We start from the raw sequence: 23,144 nt of genomic DNA, 5'->3' as shown, positions 1-23,144 counted from the left end.
GGGCACTCCTTTGTAGTCTGTGGCTACTCGGCTTCAGAAGCCGAGTCCATCACTCTGCCCTGAAACATTTTCTTCACAATCAGCATAATGCTTTCGATATCAGTCAGCACCATCTCGGATATTTGACTGACGCTGCGCATTTGTTTATCAACATAACGACAAGCGCTGTGCTCATCCCTAACTGATAAACAAATTAGAAATCGGAAGCCAAGGTATTTCCCGTTCCCTTTAAAGGACCAGTATGTGAGATGAGTGTGTGAGATGCAGCTGCTGTGAATTGTGTGCTGATTGTGATTAAGTACATTTGTAAGGTTTTTTTAAAATATTTGCATATCTTTCAGTGTAACTGTGATCCTGATGACGGTCCCTCATCCTTCCTGTCATCACTGCAGCTGGTTCAAAAAAAAATGAAGGTTACCAGCTATTAATCCAAGTCAGAGCAAACACCTGCACTTTATAAAACATTAAAAGATGAAATTCAAACTCTCAAAGAAGGAGGTAGCTTGTTGTTCAGTAACAAAAAGTACTGTGAGATGCTTGCAGTACTTTTTGTTAAACTGGTAAGGTGCACATACAGGAGCTCAGTTACCTCTTAACAGGCAAAAGATGAATCTTGTTTTATTTTTATTCTTTTTATACTTTTGCACATTCTTTAAAGTGAGTTGAAATCAAGCTAGAAGCTTATTTTTTACCCCCAGCCACCCCCCCGAAGAATATTTGACTGACAAAATTTGAATTTGCGAGAAGCCCTTCTTTATATAAAGTCCAGTCCATAGATAGTGACCAGTCATGTCCAAATCCACACCTACAGCCTGTCAACAATCAGCAGTTATGCTTACATACATTTCTTTGGACTGCTGGAGGAAAGCTGACGAGCAACCTTGACCTTAGAATTATCTTGCTGTGAGTGGACAGTGCTAACAGCTGCTTATGTATGTATTTATCCTTCTTTCTATTTACGCAGCCCATAACCTGACTTACTCAAACAGATTGTTTGCGGTTTCCGGTGTTTCTTTCTCATACCTTCCGCTGGTGTTTAAAATCACTATCAAAGTTTGGCTTGCTCTTAGTGTGCATGAGTTTTCTTCTTTTTTTTTGTGATGGATTTGTCATTTGTCTAGTACTGACAAATTCCAGTAGTGCTCAGGTCATTAGTTTATATTAAAAACAAAACCACATGGTTTATGGTTTAATGATTCTGAAACTATGATTAAAAATAAAATGAGATTTTGATTTTCGATTTGTTGGTCCCTTGAGAGGTTTAAGTAATAATCCCTTCCTTGAAACCAGAAGAAACTCCTTCTTTGGGTTTCTCGTTTCATATGAAATACGTAACTTCAGTTGAACCAGAAACCTCGGGTGTGAATTTGAAGAAGCCATGACTGTGAAGCAGCCCAAAAACAGGGTAATGAAAAAAAAATCACCTGACTCGCCCAGTTATTTTCCAGGGGGAAATGTTACCTCAAAAAACCCCAAACTTGAACCCATGAAAAACATGCAGATGAGGATGTGGGTGTTTTGCAGAAGAGAGTCTCTTGAGAACTTGTGGTTGTGTATCATTACAGGCACAAAAGATCCCCGTATGATCAGTGTTGTTTACTGTTAATCTGTCTGAACCCAGAGATTAACCTTTGATTGCTCTGTAGTGAAGGTAGTCTATATTTCCATAAATAGCACCAAAAATTTTAGTGAACTCCTATGTGAGATAAGACACTTTTGCTATACATCAGATATCAGTGGAAAAAATGAACTGTATGATAATGGTACAAATGGAGTTTCACTGTTAATAGGTTTTTTTTTCAGTCAATTGGAAATATTTTATGTTTTAGTTCAACTGTTGAAGATTTCCCCATTATTCAGCTAATCATGTGGCCTTCTTTTAACCTCTAAAAATGAATGAGTGGTATGTAATGACAAACATACTTGTACATTTCATCCACTGCATTCTGACTTTATTTAGACTCTGAAGTTGCATTTTTAAGCCACTGGCCTCATTCTTCAAGGTGCTAATTCTACGGCGGATTTTATTATCAGGGAGTAAAATATCCAGTTTGGTCAAAGCCATTGGGATTGATCATTTATGCTCAAGTTATCATCAGAGTTTGTCCCACTGGAGGGTGGCATTTTATGGTGTGCAGGGGTTACTGAAAAGGTCTGTTTATACTCAAACCACAATCTCTTCCAAACCTAGTGGAAGTGCTTATACCTAACCGGCAGTGAAGTTTGACAATTACAGAGGATGAAGACCTAAAAGCAGGATGTAAAAGTAAAATCCAAATCATTTATCCAGATAGAGGTCATACACAGACAGTCGGCGAGGCACATAAATCCAGCAAAGGGCAGGCAACAAAGGACATGTCCAAAAACCAGGCAAAAGGTCATAACTGCAGGGAATTACTGCAGAAATGAATGCAAACAGAAATCACAAAAAAGGTCATAAGGAGTACTGGAAAGCTTGAATTCAACAGGATGATTTGTTAACTGGTGAGTACAAAGCAAGTGGTATATGTACTGGGCTGTTAGCAAACACATGTAAAAGCCAAAACAGGAGAGACTTGGTGAACTTGAAGCAAAACTTCGGACAGTGTAAAAAAATTATAAATGACTGAATAAATTAAGAATTTACTTAACAGAAAGACAACTTTGTGACAGAAACCAAAAGTAAAAAGTCAGGGGAAAACAAAACAACAGCATTTGGAAAAAAGAAAAACAAAACAAAGTACAAACCACAGAGGTCCATACTTGACGTGAACCAGTCTTGTGGCTAACCAACCTACAACATATGTCCCCACCACAGCTTTAACCTACTAATGTTTTTGTCTCTTGCAGCTAGTAAAGCTGTGGATACCAAATATAATAACAGGGAGGTGCTCGTGTCTAAGGCAGCATCATATTATATCCTGGAATAAGAAAATTCCTTTATATTAAAATTAAACTTTTTGATCTGAACATACAAACATATTACAAACCACCTCAACTGGCTTCTTTCAAGCCAGGATTCACAGATAGATGTGATGCTTTACTCTGAGCCCCTCCCCCATTCAATTTATATCAGTTTTATTTATATAGTGCCAAATCACAACAGCAGTTGCCTCAAGGCGTTTTTATAGTATTAGGTAAAGACCCAACAGAGAAAACACTGAACACTCCAACAATCAGATGACCTCCCCATGAGCAAGGACTTTGACGACAATGGAAAGGAAAACCACTCTTTTAACAGGAAGAAACTTCCTCCAGAAGCAGGACAAGGGCGGCCGTCTGCCATGACCAGCTGGGGATGAGGGCAGGAAGACAATACAAAGATACGCTGTGGAAGAGAGCCAGAGATGAATAATAACTAATGATTAAATGGACAAATCAAACGCTATGTCAGTACACAAGGTCAGAGATTCACAGATTATACAGATGATGATGCCGAAACAGTTTGAAAAGATGGGACTTTTGGGGGAAAAAAAACACCTTTTTGCTTCCTGTTGTCAACTCATCTTTTCCTATATATGCACTGATGTGGCGGTATTATCTGAGTGCCCACACCTATTGTGTAGGAGAATACTGTTGCGGCTAACGGTGCCTTAACAGTGAGCATAAATACATGTGGTTGTGTGATGATTTTACCATTGGCACGTGAAGTGACATCCAAGCAGGCATACTTGGTTCTTAAGGCTCATACACCCTTCAAAAGAAGCTCATGTCTTTCTGTCTGTTGCATTGAAAGTTCAGATACTTGCACTTCTACTACTGGAACACAACTCAAGTTAAGAACTATGTTGTCCTCCCAGCTGCTTCACCCTTGGCTGAAAAGCCCCTGCTCACCCCAGTGCCCCCAGTGCCCCAGGGTATTGATGAAACAAACAGAATCAGATAATCTGCAAAAAGGAGAGATGAGATACTGAAACCACCCATGTGTCCACTCTCCATAACTTGGCTGTGTTTACAAATTCTGTCCATTAAAAATTAACATAAGTTCAATTAAAAATTGGTGACAAAGAGAAACTCTACCAGAGTCAAAAAGTTACTAGCAGGACAGGTGACTCACAGAAAACACATGACTAACATTTCACTTATGTTTTTCACTTTATTAACTAAAAGCCAGATGGCACCTAGCAAATGTCATTCATGCACTAATAATCAAACGATATTAAATTTGACATGCACAAATATAATATATATGTAATAATAAATATAATATTTTCGCCCAGTAATATGTTTTATGTGGCACAGGCTTTCCAGACACTAAATGATTAAAAACACAATGCATCCCAGAGTAATTGTTGCTGGATATAAAAGTTACACTCTAAAAGACGTTAAAGGCTTGAGGCACTTATAGTAATGTTTGTAGAGTTAGTTCCACAAGAAAGGAGTATCATCTCGGGTCCAGCGCGTCCAAACACTAAGGATGGCAAATTCTACAAGTGTATTTCATTAATAAATAGTATGTCTATTTCGGTTTCTTTAATGAATACACGCTGACTTTAACTTGACATTGCTGTACATTTCTGGTCAGGTTTAATCAGTAATAGTCTGCTAATGTTGTGCCCCATGAATAAGGAAGTGTTCAAGAAGTTCAGTTTACCAGGATGTTGATGTAAACCTTTTAAAAAGTATTTCCTGTTAACATGTTTCTGGTTAAGCAGAAGGATGTTAATAATAATAAAAAATGTTTAATCTGACAACAAAAATAACCAAGAAATGGAGGTGTTTACTGGCCAAGGAGGTGTTTGAGAAGAAAACGTTTGTGTGCGCATGTCTCTGTGTGTTGAGTCATATGACTATGAGAATATGTGGTTGAATGTGTGGTGAAGACATCTCTGTGTGTTTGTGTGTGCGTGCTACACATGAATTTGTGTCGTATTGATGCAGCGAACCATCTGTCAAAAAACTATTAAAAAACAAATCCACACCAAAAGCAGTTGTACGACACATAAGCCAAAGCTACATCTGTGTAAAACAAAGAAACACAGGAAGGATGTCTTTAAAGTGGATTTAAGCATTTTTTGCTTGGTTTTTTTTGTTTGTTTTGTTTTATAAATAAATCCTCTAAACTCTATTCAAACCACCAGCTGTTTCTGTTGTTAGAGCAAAAAAGCCATCTGCTTGCTTACAGTAGAAAGTGAAGCGCTTTCTTTTCTTTCTTTCTTTCTTTCTTTTTGTTTTTACAATAATGCTAAACAGGATAATCTGCCTCAATGCTGCTTGAAATCCAATCTGGTGACAATAGAACTATGTTTCCATCTCAGGAACTGTTCTCATTGTGCATCTGTCAGCATAAAACAGCTTTTCAGCCAACAGTTACAGAGGTGAGTATTATCAACTCTGTGTTAGCCTTAATGCCATATAGTCATCAGTTGGGTTTATCAGCACATTATATGAATATTTTGCACTTTTTTTGTAGCAAAGATCTGTTAATGTAATCAGTTGTGGTTTTTATGCCCAGATTAGAGCCACCATAAGGAGCTCCATGTTGCGCTCGGAATAATTCCACCCACTCTGTGCTTTGTTTATGTGCCTACACCTTCATGAACAGTGTGCACAGCAGACCACAGAAGGAACCTTCATTGTTGGAGCATGTATACATTTTCCAGATACCATATGAATATTCCTGGACTGGATTAACAGTTACAAAGCCCCAGGATTTCTGTGTGTTAAATAACATCTTATAATTCTATTTGTTATAAAATAGTAAATAAAGCACAAAATCCACCCATCTTCCATCATTTATACAGTTTTGCGTCAAAAGGACAGAACCCCCCCCCCCCCCCCCCCCCCCCACACACACACACACACACACACACATACACACAACCTCCAGCTCTTTTGGGGGATTCCCAAGGCATTACCAAGTAAGCTGAGCAATATAACATCTGCAGTGTGTCCCAGGTCTGCCCTAGGGTCTCCTCTCATCTGGATATTCCTGAAGCCTTACTGAGGACCAGTAGCTCATTTTATTAATCCCCCCATCCTATCTCCAGAGCTGAGCCAAATACTGTTTGGATGCATGTCCACATTTCTACCACCTGTATCTGCCTTTGTATTCTTACTATCAGTGAGCGTATGAAATGAAATTAACCACTAAATCAACAGCTTTGCCCTCTTGCTCAGATTGTGCTCCATAACAGACCAGTACAGTGTCTGTATAAAGGACCCATAATGGTTACCACATTGGTTGTGTTGTTCATGAACACTGATGTCACCACAATCACATCAGCATTTATTACCAGTGCTGAGGCTGCAGGTACTCCTCGCATTATTCTCCTACATGATAGGTATCGCCATTCAGACAAAACCTTTGCATCCCTGCTGTTATAGGAGTAAAAAAACTGGAAGCAAAGAATTATCAAAGTTTTGTTTGTCCAGAAAGTCTCTTCAAGCTTTTCTCAAGTTCTGTATTGTTGAGATTTTGCACTAATATCTCATGGAAATGAGACGATCACCATGCTGCAAGGCTTACACTCATTTTGAAGAACCAGGCTACCTTGGACGACACACGTAAATGTAATGTGCACGTACTTTGTCAAATTCCAAATTATTTAAGAACGTGTTCATAACAATGATTTTTGATGTATACTGTGTATGTTGACATTAAAACTCCATTCAGAAACCCTGAGTGGACTTTTTCCTCTAAACTTTATTTGCATAAACATTTTAGATGCTATTTTACTTGTAGTACAGTTCACTAGAAAATGCATGACCTTGACAGGAATCAAGCAAAGAATTTTTGATGATCAATCGTTCAGTTGTTTTTTTAGCCCCGCCCACTAAAGGCTTCCTAGACCAATGGCTTTTCTTTCTGCACAGCATCACGTATTCAGAGAAGTGTTCTGAAAAGTGAAAATGCAAAACTGCTGATCTAAAACTGATCTATTGATCAAGAATGTATTTGTGTCAGTGTGTTTAGTTTTCTGTTTGATATGGTGGAAACTTCACAGTCCGGTTAAGTTCTGACGTTGGAGGGGCTTCCATTGCAGACAAGTGAAACTCAGTGAAGCATAAACCACACATACACAAACACATACCCCACGTCTGTTTCTATATGCTTAACCACCATTACATAGAGTATATGTACACTCTTAGCACAGAGAAAGTTCCCCTGCTGTATTTTCCAGCTTGTGAGGCTCATTCAGTGACTCACAGACAGAGTGAAGAAAACCACACTGTCAGTCTGGGACGGGCTTGGGTTTTTTCAGTTTCAGCTCCCTGCTTTGCCACTAAAAATGGAGAAAATGAAGAATCGATAACTTAGGTCTGCCAAAAGACCACTGAGGAAAGTGGTAAACCCCTCACTGTTTATGGGAGTGTGACTGGTGCTCTACAGCTAAGGTCAAATTGTTTTTGAAGTGGGTTTCTTTAGGCGTTTGGCTCCATTTTCTTCCATTTGAAGAGTCTTTCAGTCTTCTGTTTTGGGTAGATGACATTTAAAGCCCAGCAAGCAGCCACAAGTAATTTCCCTGTTATTCTATCAGCAGGCACACATGACACAGGTTTCCAAGAGCTTTAATGAGTGTCTGAGGATGAGGGGGGATTACAAAGAAAATCAAGTAACAGTTTTTTAACTGAAATGTACAACTATGTTATAGGGGTGAATGCTAATATTAAACCTGACCAAAGTTTCAATAAATGAGGTCAATGTGTAAATGAGTCAAAAGGTCAGACATCAGAATGCTCTAAACAACAGTCTTGTATGATGTAATAGAGCAGAGATGAAAGCTCATGTATATAAATGGATAAGTGTCAACTAGTAGGTGTGAATTAAATGTTTTGATGTATTTGACATTTTTAGCCCCTGAACCATGGCAAACCCTCGTTCATCTGCAGTGAGTGTAGGCTGTCAGTTTGCTGTTTACCTCAGCTGTCAATATGTTGGGTGAGAGGTGTCTGTTTACTCTGAAGCTGTAAAAGGATATGGACGATATGGACTGCCGAGTGGCTGGTGAATAGTGGTGTGGACCCAAAAGGAGATGCACAAGAGGGACGACCGAACTTAACGAACTTAACGAAATCCAATGGTGACAGGGAAGTAGAAATGGGAGACGAAACACAGACATTACTTAAGAACAAATACAGAGTACATGAAGGCTAAGGAGAACACACATGAACGTACATGACAAACAGGGGAGAGAGAACGAAACACGAGTGAAATGTAAACAGGAAGGGGAGACGAGACATAACCAAAGAAACATACGCAGAGAACACGACAGACTTTGACAGGAGACACAAGGATGATACAGCGACAGGAAACCATGGAAACAGAAATAGTACTAAACAGAACAAACACAGGACTCGTTCCATACTAAATAATGGAAAACATTATAATACAAAGAAGTCACAAAACTCAAAAAGCTTGGTCAAATCACCCAGAACAGTGACACGGACTCGTGCATATCTGCAAATAGGTCTTCCTCAAACAATGACACTGTAGTTGATCACTTTGTCTTATGCAATAAATATATAGTTCGCAAAGAAGAACAATAAACATATGAATTCTTATTCATGTGTTTGGTGTCTATGATGAACTGTTTTTGCCTTCTTGCATTATACACTGACATAATGAAAATAAAATCAATTACAGGACAAATTAACATACATGTATGTGTGAAGCGAACAAGAGCCAGAGGCCTGCAAAAGCCACCTATATAATATTCATGGGTAACATGTAACAGAAGAATGATTCTAACTTTGACAACAGTTATTTCATGGAGCGTATCAGAACTCTTGAACATGAAGTAAACACAATTTTAACTAATATAGCTAGTAACTTCATAATTAGTGGAGTTTTTTTTCTCATGATGTTTCTTTTTTTGGGGGACTCTCTTTTCCTATAATGCAAGTTGATAGCATCTTTTTTTTTTTTTTTTTTTTAGATCTGGCCTACTTGGTAAACACCCACATTTTAAACTCTACACCTACCTGCTTTGCAGCACTTACTCTGCATCTAAATTGTGTAGTTTCCAAACCCGAAACTGTGATGTCAAGAGTCATTTCCACAGATCTTCTCCAGAACTATAGAACACACTTTGTCATTTCAAAGGCTCCCTATGACTAAAAAAAACTGACTTTCATGGGTGTAGTGCCCCTTTAATGTATTGAGATTTTTGAATTTCTCGCCATAGAGATGCTTAGGTTAGAAGGTTTCTCATGGAAATGAGATTGTGCATAGACCTAGAATTGGGGCAGAGGCATGAGAGGAAACAGAAGTAGGCGTAGCAGAACATCCTTCTTTTACCTCCACAAACAAGATTATCTGACTGATTTGGTTTGTCCTTTGGTTAGCAGGATTATGCAAAACATTATAGGTGGATTTAAATTAAAGTTTTACCCGTGGCTCAGCCCTTCTTATAAATGCTTAACTGTTAGCGATTGATCTGAATCCAGATCTGAAACCAGGAACTTTCTAACGATTGTTTACCATTGCAAGGTAGGACAAAACTGAACCAAATTTTGTGTCATGCCTCACCAATAAATATCAAATGGAAATAAAAACAAACTAAGAGACAACATCTTTATGTTCTCAATAAAATATCATATACTACGAATCATCTGTGTTGGTGTTGCTGCTCAGTTCACTGTGTACAGACCTTCCAGTAACAGATCTGCCACCCAGTTCGGGTCCAGTTTGAATATTTGGAAAGTCTGAGGTCTACAGGTAATAATCAAGAGAAACGGTTTAGTTTCTGTATAAATGATGTGCACAGAACTTATAAATATACTCTCAGAGTGAATGGGCATTCATTCTCTTACAAGAAGCCACAAAGTGTGTGTCTAATCGCGAATGTGTGGTTTCAGTATGAGAAAGCAGTTTCACAAAGCCTTGGAAGGTTGAATGGCTTGCAGGTGTGAATTTTTTTCTTTTTTTTCTAAGTAATATTATTATTAGTCGTGATAAACTGGGAGTGCAATTCTTACTGAGAAACTTTGCAAAATGTGATGGTTGATGTAGGAAATGTATAAATGGGCATATAAAAATATACACACATGCAGATTATTTGATTTGAGATAAAACAGACAGTTAAAAAGACCAGCTTGTGTTTGAAAGAAAACTCTACATCAGGGCTCCCCTCGTCAAAGCATAAATCAAAGAGCCCAAATGTGTTTATCCATGTAACAGCCCTCCTTTAAGTTTACAAATGGTTAACTTTCCCTTCAAGGAACTTGTGTGTGACGTAGCTTCCCCCTTGTTGAGGAAAGTTTGAGACAAGAATGTATTAGAAGTAGGTGCAACCACTAAGGAGTTTACACCCACATTGGTGATTGGTGATACTGTAACAAACCACATTTGGTCTCTCTATTTATTTCTGCATAGGTGCTATTATAAAGTGTTCACAACACATTAATCTAGAGGTGAATGATTCTCTGTCTTCTTCCTCATCATCGAAGAGTCTTTACTAGGTAACAAGCTAAGCTAGAGTAAAGCCCTGTTTTAACTTCCATCCATCAATCCATTGAGCGAATCCAGCTGTCTTAGGGCGAGAGGCGGGTCACACCCTGGACAGGTTGCCAGTTAGTCTGCGGTTAATCTCTGCTGGTATCCACATCTATTTACTCTCAAAGAAACTGTAAAGTTTTGTGAATGGAGTCTGCAAATCAATGAACCAGTGAAGTTTGCTTCTGTCTAGTGTCAGCAATACTGACAGGAGTTGTCAAGGACATCCCTGGGTAAGCTTTGCTATTAGATGCTATTAGCTGGCATTAGTGAAACGTTCTTAAAAGTGCATCTAACATTGTTCAGTTTGGAAACTTGGTGAATACACTTTCATACAATGTGAGAAGCTAATGAAAGTGTTCATCAGAGTGTTAGCTTATAACCAGCTTTTGTTGTTGTTTAGCTCACCAGAGAAGGGAGGGGGAGGGTTGCATGTTCTGCTGACAAAACGTAATTTTGACAATTCTGGGAGTAAATAGGCATGTTTATACACATTTCTCTGTGTTAGACTCCTTACCTCAGTTCGGGAGAAAGAGGACACTGTTTCCAGATCCAGGAACTTCTTATTATGATGAGACATAGGTATGATCCTTCTGATCATGAGTCTGAAAGAGCAAACACTAATTAAAATTTGCTCCCACAGCACCCAAATACTTACAAGTTTTCTTCTCCTCAGCCTTCGTTGTACTATGTATGGGACTGGTTTCTACCCAAATAAACACAGTTGGGTGAAACAGCAATGTTCATTTCACTCTACTCAAGGTGGAACAGCAACATGTTTATGAGAGTGCAATATTCTTATTTCTTTTTGAATAAACTCAAAAAATAATAATTGACTGTACCCTTAATCTATTTAACGTCTATTATGGACGAATCAAGAAGTGCAACATATTCCATGTTTATTTTAGCCTCCCAGTTCTGTAGAAATAGAAGCCCAGATTCATTAGTGTTTCTTTCATTCCATGTGTGCACACATGCATCAACACTGTCATTACAAATGTGGTCCAGATCTTCATGCGGCTAAATCGAGTCACAGTTTGCTGTCAGAACATTTAGAAGTTGTGCAGCTGCTAGATGAAAAAAGAACATGACACAGATGTGTTTGCCTTAACAAACAAACAACAAAAACTTCTGAGGGGAAATGACTTCCTGTACAGTGTGAAAAATAACAGCTGAGAGCCTGCTGATTCACACATTAGAGTTTGATCCACATTAGAGATTTTTACAGATTCAGAGCCATGGTGTGTGTGTGTGTGTGTGTGTGTGTGTGTGTGTGTGTGTGTGTGTGTGTGTGTGTGTGTGAGAGAGAGAGAGAGAGAGAGAGAGAGAGATTTGATAGAAGAATGTGTTTCCATTTCTTCAGCTCTGTATGGTAAAATCAGACAGAAAATTAAGCTGATACTTTTGCTCTTTTAGTTGTGGCTTAGTTGAATTCTTTACCACATTTACATTAAACTTATTGTAAACGTACTTATTCTTAGGTGACTTGAGGCAGCTGTTGTTATATTATTATTATTATTATTATTATTATCATTGTTGTTGTTGTTGTTGTTGTTGTTGGCACAATAGAAATAAAAAAATAATCATAATATTTAATATATATTATATATGATATGCCTCTGTCCCTCTGTCTGTCTTGCTGCATTGAGCATGTGTATGACAAAAGAATTTCCCTCGGGATGAATAAAGTTCTTATCTTAAATTAATACAAAAATGTGATTCTAAGTGTATGTGAGTGATTGTTCTTTTCCTCCAGTTTACATTTTGTCCTTTTGGTAGCCCTCTTTTACCCCCCACCCCGCTTTTCAGCTCCAAATATCTCTCTTTTTTTCAGTGTTTGGGATCTGCTCATCTGCACGTGGAGACGTGGAGTTCTCGGCCACCCATTGGCTGAGGACTTCGTTGAATGCTATTGGATGGAAGACGGCTCTTCTCTCTGCCATTGGCTGTAGGGGAAATGGTTGAACTCACCCCTTATACATTTCTCATTTGCAGTGGCACACTTAACATGCAGGAGTTAAGACTTGGTACAGTTTGTGTGTTTGCTTCTTGGAAGTCTTGACTTCAACAGGTGGTCTGACAGGCAGTTTCACTAACTGTTCATGTTTACTCCAATAATGTGATTTTTAACCGAAGCAACCACATGACAAAGCCACACATACATCCTTGTTCTGGGGTGTGTTTAGTAGTACAACCTATTTGCTCCAGTTTGCAACAGTTTTCTGGTTCCTTTCCCACGATGCATGGCATCCTGCGGAAGTTAAATTCTCAGTTAGAGCCATTTCCGTGTGGTTTGGTGTATTTTAAAAATGTATAGTTTTTAAAAACAATGTAAGAGCCACTGCGGTTAGTTTTTATTTGAATATGATCTTGGGCTGTAGATGCAGGTAGAAACATTCTTTGTTTCATTTTCTACTCCTTTGTGGCTTAACTTTTAAATACTGGTATGTATTATTTATTGTATTTTTCCATTTTCTTCTGCCTATATGGCGTTGGGGGAGGGGGCACTAGAGCCTATGCCAGCTACCATAGGGCAAGGCCGGGGTACATCGTGGACAGGTTACCAGTCGGTCGCAGGTATAACAGAGGTACACATGACAATTTAGATCTGTGTGCAATTTATAATCACCAATTAACCTAACCCTACCAATTGCATGTCTTTGGATTGTGGAAGGAAGGCAGAGTACCCAGAGAGAACACACGCGAACACAGGGAGAACAGAAAGGCCCCAGCCAGTGGACAGTGAAGTCAAACTCCAACAGTGCTAACCACACTATCTATTTTATTCATTTTGCAGTTTTATCTATTAATCTGGTGACTTTGCTGATAATAAAGGACCATCATGTGTGCTGACTGAAAACAGAGTTCTTCCAGTAATGTGAATGTGTCTGACGGACAGTATTTAAGGACAAATATGAAAAATATCCCATCAGTGGTTTCAAAATATTTGTGAATGCGACGAATCCACAAAACTCCCTAGAGTTGATGTCAAAGAGACAAAAGGTGTTGTGATATTTCCTTTTGTTTTCTGTTCTCTTTATTCATTGCTTCTGTTTTCCAAATTGTTCAAATGAAAATGACCATATCTGCAAATGGCAATTACCTCCTTGTTACTCTTCGTTTAAAGATAAGACCATCATAACGAATAATAAATGTTTTTTCCTGCTTTTGTCAACTTTAAGTGGAGCTTTGTTATGTGACTAAAAGTGGCATTGGGACAAGAACTTTAAACTTTAAAGGACTGGAAAATTAGCAACTTTTCATACCAGTCATTAATATTTTTTATTATTTATTAAACTTTAAGAAAAACTCTACTTAAAAAAAAAACTTTTACACTGTAAGATTTTGGAGACATTTTTATGACCTTTTGGTAAACAGCTCAGTGGTGAACATGAAGAGGAAAAAAAACCTTTGAATTATATGAGGGGAACAGAAAGAACAAGTGAGTTTTAAAGAAAGAGGAAACCCATTGTCATCTCTTTTTGCTCAGCCCCCCTGCCTCTCCTGTCAGCCCCATTGTCCTCCATCATAATGGAGACTGTTTGATCATCTTAAAAACTCCTGATTACCAGTCAGGACGCTTTTTCAAGGTCAGATCTCAAAACAGACCCAACAATACAGAACAGAGAGGGAGTTCCTCTGAACGGTTTGGGCCCCTGCAGATTGTAAAGGCCACAGCTTTAAGGACACCCCCTTCCCTTTCTATACCTTTTCCCAAAAACACATTGGAAATGCGATGCTGCCGAGGATCATAGCTGTGAGTGGTGGGGGGCAAGAGGAATGGGCGACATTCCAGGAAAAAATGGCTGCTTCTTGGAAAAAGAAAAAAAGATGGCACATGCTATATGGGGGGAAACAATGTGCCATCTTTTTTGTGGGATCCACGCTGGATATAAGTTTTCCCACAAAGTGGTCTATTAAACCAGGACCATATGTTTGTGAAGCCATTTGATGGGGATTTTTAAATGCTGCAGTTGGAGAATGAAAGCTTGGTTTGTGTTAGTATTTAATAGTCTATATTTTTTAAAGGAAAAATGTTCTTGCATGCTGGTGCAAAAAATTGCAAACACTGATTTGTTACAATATATGAAAAGTAGCAGGGAAAAAAGTTTTGCATATTACATTATAAAGATTTGCATGCCAGCTGCAAGTCTGGTTAAAGTCTGTGGGAAAACCTGTTTACACAAGACATCTTTGAACTTGAAAGTGTTTGTGACTCATAAACTGTAAGGCATCATTTCACTGTTGGGGGAAATTACCTCCACAGCAATAATTCTGTTTTTGTCCCAATATGGATGAAGTAAAGAGTACCACTTTGCCCTTTTAAGTGAACCAATATTCTTTCAACACTTTCAATATTTAAAACCATTAATAGTATTTAAATGCCCAGATTAGTAAGACAGGGCTGGCTGGCATGTCAAGAAAAGTCACAGTTCATTTAGCTGGAACAGGCAGAGTTTGATGACCTTTCAACTTGAAAGGATGATGTGGTCACGCTGTTTTAATTGCATTTGCACCTCTTAAAATTCACTCACAATAGAAGAGTGACAGAGTGAAGAGTGAATGACTTCCAAATGTGGTTAAGTTAAAGGTCATTTTCCCTTATAGCATGTAATACCAGGTGTAAACTGAGTGTGCATACTACACACTAAATGCAAACTGAATTAAGATTTGTTTTGTTGTTTGTTTGAAGGGTTTTGTTTTGTTTTGTTTTGTTTTGTTCTCTTTTCTTTAATTTTCTTTTCTTTTCTTTTGGGATCTCTTTTATATAGTGACACGTGTCCTACTGCTGTTTTTCTGTTCCATTATTGGGCTGTAGCCAAAAACTTTTCTTTCTTTCTTTGTCTTCCCGTACAGAAACCTTATATGGGGTCTAGAAAACTTTAAATCTCTACTTGGGGTAGTACATAATGTTAGTCCAAGGGTTTTGTTGCTGACCAGTAGCTGCCAGTTTCTGCGGTATCCCTTAAAGTAAGTAAACTGATTATTATTTGCCATTATTATTGGAAAATGATTCCATGATAATTCATATTGGATGAAATTCTGTAAGTAATCTGCCTGACCAGACAAGATGACTGCCAGGTGTGAATACCATGAAAGTCTTTAGTGAGCAGATTTGATCAGTAATCAAAATGCGCTTCAAATGTGCATTTATAAATAAGGATACCAAATATATATGGGGGGCACATTGGTATGGTGGTTGGCAACGTTACCACACAGCAAGGAGGTCCTGGGTTTGAATCCACTATCTCTGTGTGGAGTCTGTGTGTGGAGTCTGTGGGTGTCTGTGTGGAGTTTGCATGTTGTCCCCGTGTTTGCGTGGGTTATCCCCAAGTACTCCGACTTCCTCCCACAATGCAGAGACACGCAATTAATGGCGTTAGGTGAATTGGTGATTCTACATTGCTCATGGGTGTGAATGGTTGTCTGCCTCTCTGTGTTAGCCCTGCGACATGATGGCAACCTGTTCAGGGTGTACCCTGCCTGTTATCCCAAGGTAGCTGGGATACACCCCAGTCCCCCTGTGATGCTGCTAAAGATAAGTGGAAGAGATGGATTGATGTATAATAAATAAAAAATAAAATTTATCAACATGTAGTTTCGACCAAGTTAACTGATTTCTTTAAATTTCAATTGATACTTGGTGAGAGCATCATGATTTAATTGTTGTGCATTAATGAACTGTTCTCTCTCTTTAATTAAGTTAACAAAATTAATTTGAGTAGCAAATGAACAACAGTAACATCATTACAAATCAGATTTAGCATGTTTCCCTCCCTGTGTGTTAAAAGAGGTCAGTGTTTGTTGAGTTTGCATGCTAACAGTTAGCAGAATAACTATTTTAACTGCATACTCACACTAACATTAGTGTCAGGGTTTACTGCTTATAGATGTTAGCATCTAGGCTGAAATGGTTCTTTATTTCCCTTAAACACACACACACACACACACACACACACACACACACACACACACACACACACACACACACACACACACACACACACACACACACAGTGTGTTTGTATCCTTACTCCATCATTCTCCCTGTAATTTCACAGGCTGTTAGAGAACATTTAGACACACACACACACACACACACACACACACACACACACACACACACACACACACACACACACACACACACACACACACACACACAAACTACAACTCTATAAAACCCACAGTTGGGCCCTCTAATTTTATAGGTAGTCAGCAGGACACACACAAACATGATCTCCTCTGTCCTCAAAGCCGTCCCTGTAATTTTACAGTGTTATGTTGAATTTATACACAGAGATGGATGGATGGAGTTACAGTTTTGAGAAAAGAGTTTCTGTTCAACACAGTCATCCTCAAAGTACATGTTGTCCTCTCAGAGCAAAAGCCACACACCAGAATGTGAATAAGATATTATGCAGAGGGAGGACATCTTGTTTATTCAAATAAGGATCCACAAACATAGTTAAAGCACAGCCTCTGTTAGCTCAAGGATTTTAAATACCAGGGCACTAATATATAATCACTATATATATATATATATATATATATATATATATATATATATATATATATATATATATATATATATATATATATATACATATATATATATATATATATATATATATATATATATATATATATATATATATATATATATATATATATATATATATATATATTTATATATATACCCTGCTGTCATGTGCTGGGTGTTTTTTTTTTTATGGGGCGACCGTGGCTCAGGGGGTTGGGAAGCGTATTTGTAACCGGAACGTCGCCAGTTCGATCCCCGGGCTCTCTGTCCTGGTCGTTGGCCAGAGGGGCCGATGGTGCGATATGGCAGCCTCGCTTCTGTCAGTCTGCCCCAGGGCAGCTGTGGCTACAACCGTAGCTTGCCTCCACCAGTGTGTGAATGTGAGAGTGAATGAATAGTGGCATTGTAAAGCGCTTTGGGTGCCTTGAAAAGCGCTATATAAATCCAATCCATTATATATATATGTGTAGAGGAAGATGGCCGTAGTGATAGATGTAGCTATGCTGAGTGATAGTAACATCAAGAAGAAGGAACACGAGAAGCTGGAGAAGTACCAAGGCCTGAGAGAAGAACTCGAGAAGATGTAATAGTGGTCCCAGTGGTAACTGGAGCACTTGGTGCAGTGACCCCCAAGCTAGGCAAGTGGCTGCAGCAGATGTTCCCAGGAGCAACATCCAAGATCTCTGTCCAGAAGAGTGCAGTACTAGGAATTGCGAAGACCTCAAGCTCCCAGGTCTCTGGTAGGGGACCTGAGATTGAAGGTCAAATACAGAAGCAGTGTGACAAACTAAGTCCAACCCACGATATAATAGCTGTGAGAATAAAACTTTAGCTGTCAGACAGATTTTACTCTCGAATACTTTGCTACACAGAGGAGTCCATTGTTGACTCAATGCCTGAAAATTGCCCAGCTTCTTGCTAAGAACTTTACCATTTAACATGCTATCCGGGGCCTGAAGAGCCTGCCATGATGCAGCTCTTGGATTTTTGCATTCTCTCTGAGCACTGCATGCTCTGACCTTGAGTGATTTTGCAGTGACGTTCACGCATTTTTATTTTGCCCCGATGAGTAAAATCTTATAATTTAAAGACAGTATACAATGAGTTTAAACTGTCAGTCATTTCTGTAATCTCAGGGGCAGAGAAAGAAAACATTTTCATTATAATCTGAATTTTAAAAAAGACTACTTTCACTACCACAGACTGCTTTTTTTAATACCTAAGATTTTGACTCTTTTGCGTTACTTTTTGTAAATGTTCTGCAGTTCTCTGGAAATATTAATATTAATACAGAAACTGAAGATCAAGTGTGGCATGGAAATTCAGTTTTTGTTCATTTGTTTTATGGACATCTGGTGGTTTTCATATGATTAACAATTTCCCCATTTCTTCACTGAAAAAATTTCAACTCCACCCATGAACTGTCCCTTAGAGGGTGGCACATGGATATGAAAATATCACTGTGGTTAACATGTAGGGTGAAGAATACACCTTTTTCTTGACTCAGAAGTGGACAAACACAAAACACAGGAGACCACCCAGATATGGATGACTTTAAATGGCTAGAACAGAAATCTTCCTGAATTAAAATATGTGCAGTAAGAGAAATGTGAAACACAGCAAATAAAACCAGAACCAAACATGCTTCTGCTTGCTATGGCGACAATATCTATCTGTCTATGGTAGAGAAGACTGGGAAAGTACAGCTGTAGAGCTGAGGGAAACTGCCAAGAAAGTATTTCCTATATCTTCTGGGCAGAGGAAAGAGGACAAGGAGAAGTTGGAGGTTGGCAGAGAAAACGAGGTATAGGTAGGAGGCTAAGTGTACAGCAAAGAGAGGTAGCAAAAGAAAAGGAAAATACTTATTGAGTTGTGTGTGAAGTTTGACACTAAAGAAGGAGACACATGCCCAGTTAAGTAGACAGTGAGATCAAGTAAAGGAAGTGTGGTGAGAATTGAGGGAGTATTTTGAGGAGCTAATGAATGAAGGAAATGAGAGAGACAGGTTAGTAATGGTAAAATGGTAAATAGCCTGCATTTGTATAGCACTTCACTTAGTCCCTAAGGACGCCAAAGCGCTTTACACTACATTCATTCACCCATTCACACACTGGTGATGGCAAGCTACATTGTAACCACAGCCGCCCTGGGGCGCACTGACAGAGGCGAGGCTGCCGGACACTGGCGCCATCGGGCCCTCTGACCACCACCAGTAGGCAACGGGTGAAGTGTCTTGCCCAAGGACACAACGACCGAGACTGTCGGAGCCGGGGCTCGAACCTTCCGATTACAAGACAAACTGCCAACACTTGAGCAACGATCGTGCAGGAAGTGGAGAGGATTGGGAAGTAGGAAGGACAGCTGTTTGAAAGGATGGACAATGGAAAGGGGATTGGATCCAATGACATAGCTGTGGACGTGTCGAGGAGAGAGGGCAGTGGACTTTCTTGGACAGTCTTCAAGCATGAGAGGATGCCGAGGAATGGCGAAGTGTACTGGGACTAATTTTCAAAGGTGATGTGCAGAGCTGTAGTAACTACAGAGGGATAAAGTTGATGAGCCATACCATGAACCTGTGGGAAAGAGTTGTTAAGGCTAGGTTATAGAAAATAGGTAATGATCAATAAGCAGCAGTACTGCTTCATGCTAAGAAAGTGCGATCTTTGCTTCAAGAAGCAAAGATGAAACGTGTAGTGAAGGTCAGAAGGAGTTTCACTGTCTTTGCTGAGAAAACATATGATAGGGTGTTAAGAGAGAAACTGTGGTACTGCATAAGGAAGTCAGGAGTGACAGAGAAGTATGTGGGGGTGGTGCAGGAAAAGCATTTTTTTCTCTCTCTATATATATAAATTTAGCCACGGTCAAATCAATTGCTTTACTACACCAGTATGCTGTAAATGTTGATTTCATGATGCAGTGGCTATAGATTAATGGCACTTAATGTAATTGGTCAGGAAATCTCCCAGGAAAATAAAAGCTTGGTGTGCAGCCAAAACAGGGAAACTTACCTTGTCACTGCTAGTAACTTCTCATATGTAGGTAACATTCTGTATGCTAGAACAAGTAGATTAACTGTGGTAAACGTTTAGAGATAATAAAACAAAAAACAGAAAGTGAAAGTAGAGTCAAACTCCAACTGATTTTTAGATGTTTTTAGTGAATCTATCAGCTTTCACCTGCATCAAGATCTGCCTCACATGGGTTTTGTGTTTGTGCATTTCAGAAAAATAACATGTTTGATTTATATGAAAAATAAAAATCAGCATTGTGCTACATTATTGCCACACTGTTGGTTATGAGTGGTAACTTCCTTTCTGCTGTCAGCTGCTTAGATGTATTGAGTTGGGCTCTGCCCACTGGCTGGTAGAGATATGACTGCAAAACAAATTCCATTTTAGTGAAAAGAATATTAACTTCCATACATGGAAAGCGTAAAATGGGAAGATATCAGACTGTGAAGTGAAATGCTCCATGGAAATAAGACGCTAGGGGGTAGATGGCCTGCAGACACACAGATTTTTGCCATCTAGATTGTAAAACTGTATCAGCTGAGCGACAACGCTCAAAGATTTCTGTAAATGTTAAACTGTTTTTTTTATTCATGTTGTAGGATGGAGGATTTCATGAGCTTATTAATAGTGACTTTTTTTTACTGGATGTCATTAATCATTTAACCCAAACTTAAAAAGAAAACAAGGAAACTGTAAATCAAATATTAAGAAAGTTTTATATACACCAGTAGATATTTTTACATTAAACAGAAATATAAAGTAGTAGCTGTCAGTCTATGATCATTAATAAAACATTTATCTCTGTTTATTAGAGAGATTTAAAATCTCTAGTTTAGGCAGTCAGGAGAGCCTGGATCATTGGACTTGAAAGGAAAATGTGTTGGAATGGCTGATGAGGTTCCCTTTCCACAAAGGCCTCTTTCTCCTATGATCATAAAGTTTTCCACACATTGGTGTGATGAGCTGTACAAAAGCAGCATAACATTAAATGGAAAATTACCACAACAATCATGTATTAAAGTCAGAAGCAGAAACTGCTTCTCCACAGGAGATTTTTGGGGAGGGGGAGGGGGGGGTCAAAGGTCAGTGCTCTGTAAATGAATAGACTGCTTCAGTTCGGAGGAAGAACAGGACTCCATTGTGTCCTGGAAGTGGATCCTCATGAAAACATTTGACCTGTCAAGGATTTAAGATCATTAGCCGGTGACCCTCCTCCCATCCCCTCAACACCTTACTCACCCTTTCACCCCCAAATCTCTTGGTTCTCCATCCCTGGACCCCCTAAGGCTGACCTAAGTCCAAAAAGTGAAGTATCTTAAGATAAACACTGTGTTCACACTAGATTAAATATTTATCCAGCTTGATTATTGAAATTCTAAAAATTATATTTTCTTCCATGTTGTTGTTAATGATGCAGTCCAAACATCAGCACACAGAAACATAGCTTTAAATGAGTGTAAATGAGTCCCTCCACCTCTGCCTGCAGTATGATAGAGGGCAAGCTCTTGTGCTTGTGCATGGTATTCCTCTGGCTTGAGATTTGTGTGTGCGTGAGCCACTGGTTGCTACAGTACAGCAAGAGAAGGTCCTCATTAGCAAGCAAATTAAGTAAGTCAGTTAACTGTAAAAAGAAATGTTTTTCTCTAGCTCTCAGTCATAAATAAAATGACATATTTCTCATCCAAAAACTCTGCATTTAGAAAACTTGCTCCAGAGTTTATAAATCTTGAAACGCCAGCTCAGTGTTTCATCTTTTGGGGGCGAAACTAAGTGTCTGTAAAATGATAAACATATTTATATCTGCAGTTTTTTGATAGACTAAAGGCATAGTTTTGATTTTTCTTTCTTACTCTTAAGTTTTCAGCTTTTTTTCTACAAAGTTGTAGCTTACATGACTCAGTGTATTCAGGGTAATCCAAATTCTGGTTTTCCTCCTGCACTTACAAGTTTTGATCTAAAAAAAATTGCTGTAATTGCTTTTTAAACGCTGAGATCTGAGCAGAAAGACAGGAGATGTAAAAACATTACATGCAGTGCTTCTCAGATAGTCTAATTGTTCTGGTGTCTCAGGATATTTTAAAGCTGATGCAGTGGAGTGCTTCAAATGCTATTCATGTAATCCTCAAAATCTCACAAATGTATGTAACTTTTATGCAGTGATAGTATTCAGAGGTACAATCATGATTTAGAACTGATGTGTCCATTTTTGTTGTTTTTTTAATTTAATTCCTCCAAGTATGCCTCTGAGCCTTTATCAAGCCATAAACTGTTTTCACTTTTCTTTTTTTGTCCCTGAAAAGCAAGCCTATGCCTTTCCTCCCATTCACCAAAAAACTGATCTTATCTTTTCTCATTCTCTTCCTGTCTCCAGCCATTCATTCATTACCTCTTCTGCTCTCCCGAACTTACTTTCTTTCTTTCTTTCTTTCTTTCTTTCTTTCTTTCTTTCTTTCTTTCTTTCTTTCTTTCTTTCTTTCTTTCTTTCTTTCTTTCTTTCTTTCTTTCTTTCTTTGTGTCTTATATCCACACTCAGTGTTTTGTAAGTAAAAGTTATGGCTGCATCTGTCGCATTCATTCGTCTTGCTGTCAAGCAAAAAGGATCCCACTGTGTGCATGTGCGATGATTGACTCAACACATACACACACCTGTTGTCACACTGTGTGCAAACACGCCATCACACACGATCCCTCACCTGTCCTCTGCTTCTCCTTCACAAATCACATTCTGCCAAACCAACATCCATCCAATTATCCATTGATTCTGTCCTGACATGTCAGTATTTGTTTGCATCTATCAGTTTTACATATATCTTAATATCTGCAGACAGTTTCAGCATGAAACATTGATTCAATGTCTGCAGCTGTGTGTGTGTGTGTGTGTGTGTGTGTGTGTGTGTGTGTGTGTGTGTGTGTGTGTGTGCGCCGCAGCTGTGCGGTCATCTGTCACCTTTCAGACTGCTGAAGATGGACTGCTGCTGTCTGAAGGTGAACTGGAGCCATTTTGGTATCTGACATACAGTAAGAGAAGCATGCTAACTGGAGGATGCTAACAACAAAATGCTATCATAGTCCAGCTAATGCCAAATTTTTATATACGAAACTACAGATTAAGAGCAGTGTCACCATTTTTCACAAGTTTTTGCCAAAGCGGAAGCTGAATTTATCTGAGGGA

General features: G+C 38.8%; 1 long non-coding RNA gene across 1 annotated transcript in view; it reads right to left on the bottom strand.

Annotated features, from left to right (window-relative positions):
* Window positions 1-1,944: 1,944 nt before the first annotated feature.
* LOC145428675 (uncharacterized) overlaps window positions 1,945-23,144 on the bottom strand; it is a 37,197-nt gene continuing 15,997 nt past the window's right edge. The window contains exons 2-3 of the long non-coding RNA XR_013908990.1: window positions 10,935-11,022; window positions 1,945-3,307 (exon numbers count right to left, since the gene is read on the bottom strand). This is a non-coding gene — a long non-coding RNA (uncharacterized LOC145428675). The remainder of the gene's footprint in view (window positions 3,308-10,934; window positions 11,023-23,144) is intronic.

The sequence above is a fragment of the Astatotilapia calliptera genome, chromosome 5 (assembly GCF_964374335.1).
Source record: "Astatotilapia calliptera chromosome 5, fAstCal68.1, whole genome shotgun sequence".
Classification (NCBI taxonomy): Eukaryota; Metazoa; Chordata; class Actinopteri; order Cichliformes; family Cichlidae; genus Astatotilapia; species Astatotilapia calliptera.
This window is presented reverse-complemented; position numbering and strand designations above follow the sequence as displayed.